The sequence below is a fragment of the Vespa velutina genome, chromosome 2 (assembly GCF_912470025.1).
Source record: "Vespa velutina chromosome 2, iVesVel2.1, whole genome shotgun sequence".
NCBI classification, from domain to species: Eukaryota; Metazoa; Arthropoda; class Insecta; order Hymenoptera; family Vespidae; genus Vespa; species Vespa velutina.
In genome coordinates this window covers 1,273,730-1,281,229 of record NC_062189.1, presented here as the reverse complement: position 1 = coordinate 1,281,229, position 7,500 = coordinate 1,273,730, and positions in this window count along the sequence as shown.

The following is a 7,500-nucleotide window of genomic DNA, read 5'->3' as shown; positions in this document are numbered from 1 at the left end:
GAGATAGTTTAATCTAAGAAAAAAAAGAAGAAGAAAGTGAAAAAAAGGAAATGAAAAGATTATTTCGAAATGATTAAAAATTTGTTTCGTTATAAACGTTCGAACGATCCAAGGAAGAATTCGAAGTTCCTTAAAAATTTGTTTTGTAATATTTTGTTTTTTTCTTTTTTTTTTTTTTTTTTTTTTTTTACGAACAAACGAAACGTTGATTATCTGATGATCGTAAAAAATAAAAAAAAGAAAAAGGGATATAAGTTATGTATGGTATGTATATGTAAAAAAATTTGATAAAATTTTTCTTTTTCGTCAAACAATAATATTCAAAGGATACTGTTTAATTATCTTACACGTGAAATATTATGCTTCATTGTCGCTCCTTTGTCTGAGATTCTGATAATACAACTCGAAATTAATAATTTCGATCGTATAGGAAGAAAAAAACACTTCTAAAAATCTAACTTAATGTATATTTCATAAGTCCAATGTGAACGACAAGACATATGTATCTATACATGCATAGGGTTCACATCGACTTTCATCACTTCCACAATATTTTAAAACTAAAACTTGATCTTATGTATAATATATACTTACGTACGTATATACGTATTCAATACATATATATATATATATATATATATATATATATATGTGTGTGTATGTGTGCGTGTGTGTGTATATCTACGTTGTACATTAAAATTTTAATATTACATAAGTACATAAGTGTTACGCTCTCTCTCTTTCTCTCTCTCTGGCTCTCTGTCTCTCTCTCTCTCTCTCTCTATTTATGAATCTATCTATGTATCTATCTATCTCTTTCTCTCTTTATATCTTCAAAACTAATTATTATTCTGACATATACCTACTCTTTTGCTCGACCAGCTCGAGAATTATGAATCGAAGAGATCAAAGGAATAGGAAAATTAAAGTGAAGATGGATCAGACAGAGACAGAGAGAGAGAGAGAGAGAGAGAGAGAGAGACAAAAAGAGAGAGAAAGAGAGAGAGAGAGAGAAGATTCGAACGTTAAGTGTTCGCATGCGGTGAAAACGTGAGAAGGAAAGAACGATGGATACGAGAATGAGAAGTTAGTGGAGAAGGAGAGCCGAAAGGGACGACGGAGCATATTTAAGGACAGTCTGAATATTCGACCAGCCGTACCCTGAGGGAACGACGATAGAACTTGGTTTTAAAATGAAAAAAGAGAAAGACAGAGCGAACAGAGAGAGAGAGAGAGAGAGAGAGAGAGAGAAAAAGAGAGAGAAATCAAGTCTCTCTTTCTCTCTCTCTCTCTCTCTCTCTCTCTCTCTCTCTCTGTATATATGTCGGTCTTTCTTTCTCTCAAAGTCACGTTTCGAAGGCTCCCCAGGTTGCGTTTGAATAGCTAATGTTGCGTGCGCGATGCCAAAACGGCTCTCTGTGGTTCTCTCTCGCAGAGCAACTGCATGCGTGAGTGCGTTTCTTTCTCTCTCTCTCTCTCTCTCTCTCTCTCTCTCTCTCTTTCTTTTTCTTTTCCTTTTTATCCTTACATAGGTATACACAGGGTATGCCTGGTAATAAGTCCATCTCGAAATATTTTATTAATCTTTTTGAATGAGAAAAAGTGTGTTGCACGTTCATGACCGTACGTACCTACATACATGCTCTAACGTAAGGTGCATTAGCCTCTTAAACTCTGATAAAAGGTGGAAGACGTAGTAGGGAGAAGGGAGATAAGGAACGCTCTTAATCGCATTTACAAAAATATTTTTAAAACGACCAACCTTATCTCTTCCTCTTGTGAAGGACAATATTAAAATAATAAAAAAAAAAAAAAAAAAAAAAAAAAAACAAACAAACACAAAAAAAAGAGAAAAAAAAGAAAATGAATAAATAAAAACGAAAGAGAGAAAAAAGTATGAATGAATTTGATTAACTGAAACATCTACATACTTGTAACTTCGTATATCCTATAATGACATTTATTGCGCTTAATTGAAGGCTATCAAAATTGATAAATACGGGACCAGTTGTTGCTGCATCTTTCAAATCATTTCGAATAATTATTCTTCATTTGTTTTCTTTCTTTTTTTTTTTTTTTTCTCTTCAATAGAATTTCCTCGAATTCGTTGTACAAATTTCAATTAAACGAATCACTCGTACGTATATTCAAATTGCTTGATCGATCTTCGATTGATCGATCTTCGACGAGGAGGAAGTAATCTCGAGATGTATCGAACTAAAAAGCGTAAGTATATACTTACTCGGAGAGAAAAAAGGAGAAAAGTAAAGAAAAAGTGAGAAAAAAAGAAACCAACTCTCCCGACCGAGAGAAATAATAAAGAAATCGTTTTCTTTCGATGAAGAACTTTTCAGAGAAAGAGAGAGAGAGAGAGAAGAAAGAGGCCGATCTTTCTTTTTTTTATTTTCTTTTGTTCCAATTTTTTTTTTATGCCGAAGGAACAAAAGACGTAAGCAAAACGTAGACAGAGATTTCGTAAATTTCTCGAGTCGAAATTCAATGCGATCGAATTAGTATGAATGCGTATGAAAAAGCAAACCCAAACGCAAACGCAAACGGAGAGAAGCAGCTCCGATGTTTGCACCCGAATAAATGCTGAAAAGCGGAAAGAACGATAAAGTAAGTGAGATAGAAAGATAAAGAGATAAAGAGAGAGAGAGAAAGAGAGAAAGAGAGAAATATGTATATATCTATATAGAGAGAGAAAAAGAGACATATATATATATACATATATACAGAAATAAAGAGAAAGAGAGAGAGAGAGCGAGAGATAGAGAGAGAGAGAAAATCCAAAGTGTATAAGTGCGCTGTAGGAAAGTGGGCTAAAAAATGCTGGAGCAGTGGTGGTGGTGGTGGTGGTGGTGGTGTTGTAGGTGGTACTCGTGCTGGTCGGTGGTGCAGCCGGTGGTGGTGGTGGTGGTGGTGGTGGTGGTGGTGGTGGTGGTGGTTGGTGGTTGGTGCTGGTGGACGAGCAGAAGCGGGCGAAATATTTAGCCGAGTACGTTCCATAAACACGTAGAATCAATATCGAGCAAGACCACCACTTGCGCCATGCAAAACACAGATCTCTTTCTCTCTCTCTCTCTCTCTCTCTCTTTCTCTTTCTCGCGCGAGCGAGCGAGGAAACGCTCGTCCTGGGCGCGTGTGCGTGTCGTTACATGCAGTTTATCCAACACGGACGTCTACTTAAAGCGTCCGATAGGAACGGTTAAAATTTCATTCGAGGTCGGGCCCGCGTAATACCTACTTTGCACGATCTAGTTGGGTATTAATAGATTAGCGCTCGGAGGACTAGTAAAGAAAGAAAGAAAGAAAGATAGATAGAGAGAGAGAGAGAGAGAGAGAGAGAGAGAGAAAGAGAAAAGTAGATAGATAAATAGATAAAGAGAGAGAGAGAGAGAGAGAGAGAGAGAGAGGGCCATCTATTATTTTCTTTGTAATTATCTTAAGGAATTGGAATAGTTACCGTTGAAATATTTACGTGTGATTGAAGAAAAGCAATTTTCAAATTTTCGGACAAACATTCGTTCGAGGAATTACATAGAAGTGTGTCAAGATGCGCGAAAAGATAGATAAATAGATAAATAGAGAGATGAATGAATGGATGATTGGATTGATGAATTGATAAATAGATGAATTAAGTTTATTATTAATGTCCAGACTTGTATCGTTTCAAACGTTAAATATATCTATCTAACAAAGCTAATAGAAATCACAATAATAATAACAACAATAATAATAATAATAATAATAATAATAATAATAATAATAATAATAATAATAATAATAAGATGTAAGATAGTGTATTAAATAAACGTATTAGTGTGAAGGAAAATAAGAATATCGTATATAAAAATAAAACATAATAATACAACATAATATAATATAATAGAAAATAGAAAAAAAATAAAATATTATAGAATAAAGTAAATAAATTTACTTAAAGAAGAAAAAGGAAGAATATGAAGAGAGATAAATCGTATTTGCCCTTTGAAAGAGAGATTTCGTGATCTCTCTTTCTATCTCTATCTCTGTCTATCTATCTCTATCAATCTCTATCTATATATCCATATATATATATATATATATATATTTCTCTTTCCCTCTCGTGTGGCCTTCTCGCGCGAAGGAAAGAAACTCTCTTCGAGCTTCTCTCGCACGTTTTCTATCCTATCCAACGCAGTTTAATACCTAACCTAACGGTCGCGTCCTTCGAGCACGCAGAACTCGGCCTCGTTCGCCCTCGCAGGATCTCTGCATTCTAACTAAACACGCGATCGAAGCTCGGTCTGCCTTCTCCCGATGCTTCCGAGACCCGCAAATAGGTCCTATTCATTTACCTTATTTCGCAATGGTAATAAACCTCACGCAGAAACCGTCTGCCGTATCTTTTTTTTCTCTCTCTCTCTCTTTCTCTCATTCTCTGTCTCTCTCTCTCTCTCTCTCTCTCTCTCTCTCTCTCTCTCTCTATGTCTATCTCTTTAAACTCATTCGCTCGCTCGGTCGCTCTTATCGTTCTCTCACCAAAACACTAGTGAATTTCTTAACATCCAATAGCCCCCAGTCTCATTCCTTTAAATGCCTCACGCATAAACGCGCGTAACTTATTTACGAGCGGTTTGATGACTTATAAATTCAAATATCATGCCTAAGGATACCCTTAACGATCACCCTCTCTCATTCACTCTCATCCCTTCCCAATCCCATCTCTTTATCACGATCGTTTTCTTTTACTTACGTCCGTACTTACTTGTTACCTAGCAAAAAGAACGAACAGAAAAATAAAGTAAAATTAATTATGAAAATATTTTCAATCGCAAAAGAGATAAATAGATAAACAGAGATAGGTAGGTAGGTAGAGAGAGAGAGAGAGAGAGAGAGAGATAGATTTTTATTTTCATCTTTATATCTACTATAAATATACAATGACTAATACATATGTATGATTCAATCATCAACTATAACATGTACGTCAATTCATAAGGGAAATACGCGAAAGTTTGTAGGTAAAATAAAAAGAAAAACAAAAATATACGAAACAAAGAATGTATACAGATTTGTGACTTATATTATACGGTGAAAATATAAAAGGCATAAGTTACGTTCTCGAGTAAATAGAAAAAATGTGTTTACATTGTAGAAACGTTAAACGTAAAACGTTAAACCAAACCACTACTACTCGTTCGACTCCTTATGTTAGTCGGTTGGAGAGATACACTGTCAGTGAGAGAGAGAGAGAGAGAGAGAGAGAGAGAGAGAGAGAGAGAGAGAGAGAGAGAAAGAGCGAACGAGAGAACGAACAAGAGAGAGAAAAAGAGAGAGAGAGAGAAAGAGGCAGAGTGAATATCGCATAGGTGACATTTTCCACAGAGAACTCTCTACAAAGTTTACGAGAAATAGAGAATTATCGTGAGTATTAATATATGTACATTATATATATATATATATATATATATATATTTTTTTTTTTTTTTTTTTTTTTTTATCATTTAATAAAATAATCCGTAAGAACTATTTACTATTTTTCCAAACAACTTTATATTATACCCAACGTGCCATGTAAACTATAATAATAATTATTATTACCTTATTTCCTTTTCAGTTCTTCTCTCTCTCTCTCTCTCTCTCTCTTTTCTTTCAACATTTAATAAGACAATCCATAGGAACTATCCACTATGTTTTCTAACAACTAAACATTATATCTAACGTGTCATGTAAACTATAATAATAATAATTATTATTATTATTATTATTATATTTCCTTTCAACTTCTCTCTCTCTCTCTCTCTCTCTCTCTCTCCCTCTTTCTCCCTTTCTCTCTCATGTTTCTTTTTCTTTTTTTTTTCACGTTATTCCTTTCCTTTTTTCCGAAACGGTAACTTTCTCCTCACGTTTGCTTTTCGTTCAGTTCGTTCGTTCATTCGTTCGTTCAGTTCGTTTGTTCGTTCATTCGTTCGTTCGTTCGTTCGTTCATTCGTACCGAAACCAAGCATGCGTTCCTACGAAACGTCCTGTCAAACTTCTTGATAGATATCTAATTAAAAACGGGGTTATGTATTCATGTATATATACGTGTGTACACTAACGCGTGGAATACATACTTACCTACATACGTACATGCATACATACGTACACACATATATACGTACATGCAAACATATATATGTATATATATATATATATATACATATATGTATAGCTGCAAGTTTGCACCTAGGAATAATATCGTCGTCCTGTTAGGACGACTCGATCGAGCATACACGCGTGTCATGATAACATAGTCATATAGTTTAAAACGTTATCCATAACTTTCGTTCTAATTAATCGTATCAAGTCATTTAATATATACACATCATATCTTCCATTTTATAATAATATTAATCATATTCTTATAGGATCTCGAAAAAGAACGATCGATCTTTATAATTGATTTTAGAATTTTTCCAATCACCTTCTTCTCTCGTACAATTTATATTTTTATTTATTATTCGACGAACGAACAGATTGAAAAGATGATGATTGAAAAGAAAGTATTTTTTTCCTTCCTGATTCACATAAATTTATGTTTTAATAAAGTATCGTTTAGAATCGTTAGGGAAATAATTGATGAAATTAAAATTAACAAATATTCTTTATCCTTTTCTTTTTACTTTCTTCTTTTTACTCAAGTGCATTCACCTATAAACCATTATAATTATTAGCTATATAAAATAAGTATGATGTCTTGTTGTTTTCTTACTTTTATCTCTCTCTCTCTCTTTCTGTCTCAACGTAACGTTATTTTTGCGTTCTGAAAATTGACAAAAACTGGACGGTCATCGTTTCAGGGAGGGTTTCGTTCAACCCCCACCTACCAGACAACCTTTACCTTCTCTTATATCTTTCCCTCTCTCTCTCTCTCTCTCTCTCTCTCTCTCTCTCTTTCTCTCGCTCTCTCTCTTTCTTTCTTCATCTTCGTTTTACATTGTCCTCCGATCTCGAAATAAGAAAGAAAGAAAGAAAGAGAGAGAGAGAGAGAGAGAGAGAGAGAATCTTCTTAATCTTTCTTTTATAATATACCATCGACACACAACACACACACACACACACATATACACACGCACGCGCGCATAGACAGTACATAAAATAATTTACACTTTAATGTGATCCAGAAAATCGCAAAGAAAAAAAGAAGAAGAAAAAAAGAGGAAAAATAAAATTGATACATGAAACATGAAAGATTTATAATTTCTACTTTGATATACGTGCATAAAGTCTCCGATCATCATCGAGATAATACAATAATTTTGTCGATTTTCGTGGCAAAAAAAAAAAAAGGAAAAAAAAGGAAGAAGAAGAAAAACGAGAGAAAAAAGAAAAAAGAATGAAAAGAAAACGTCTCTCTTGTGCAAATATAATAACACGTTCTCGGCGATGAAGAAAAGATTCTCTTCGGCTTTAGTGTGGTATTGGTAGACCATTATATATATATATATATATATATATATATATATATATATA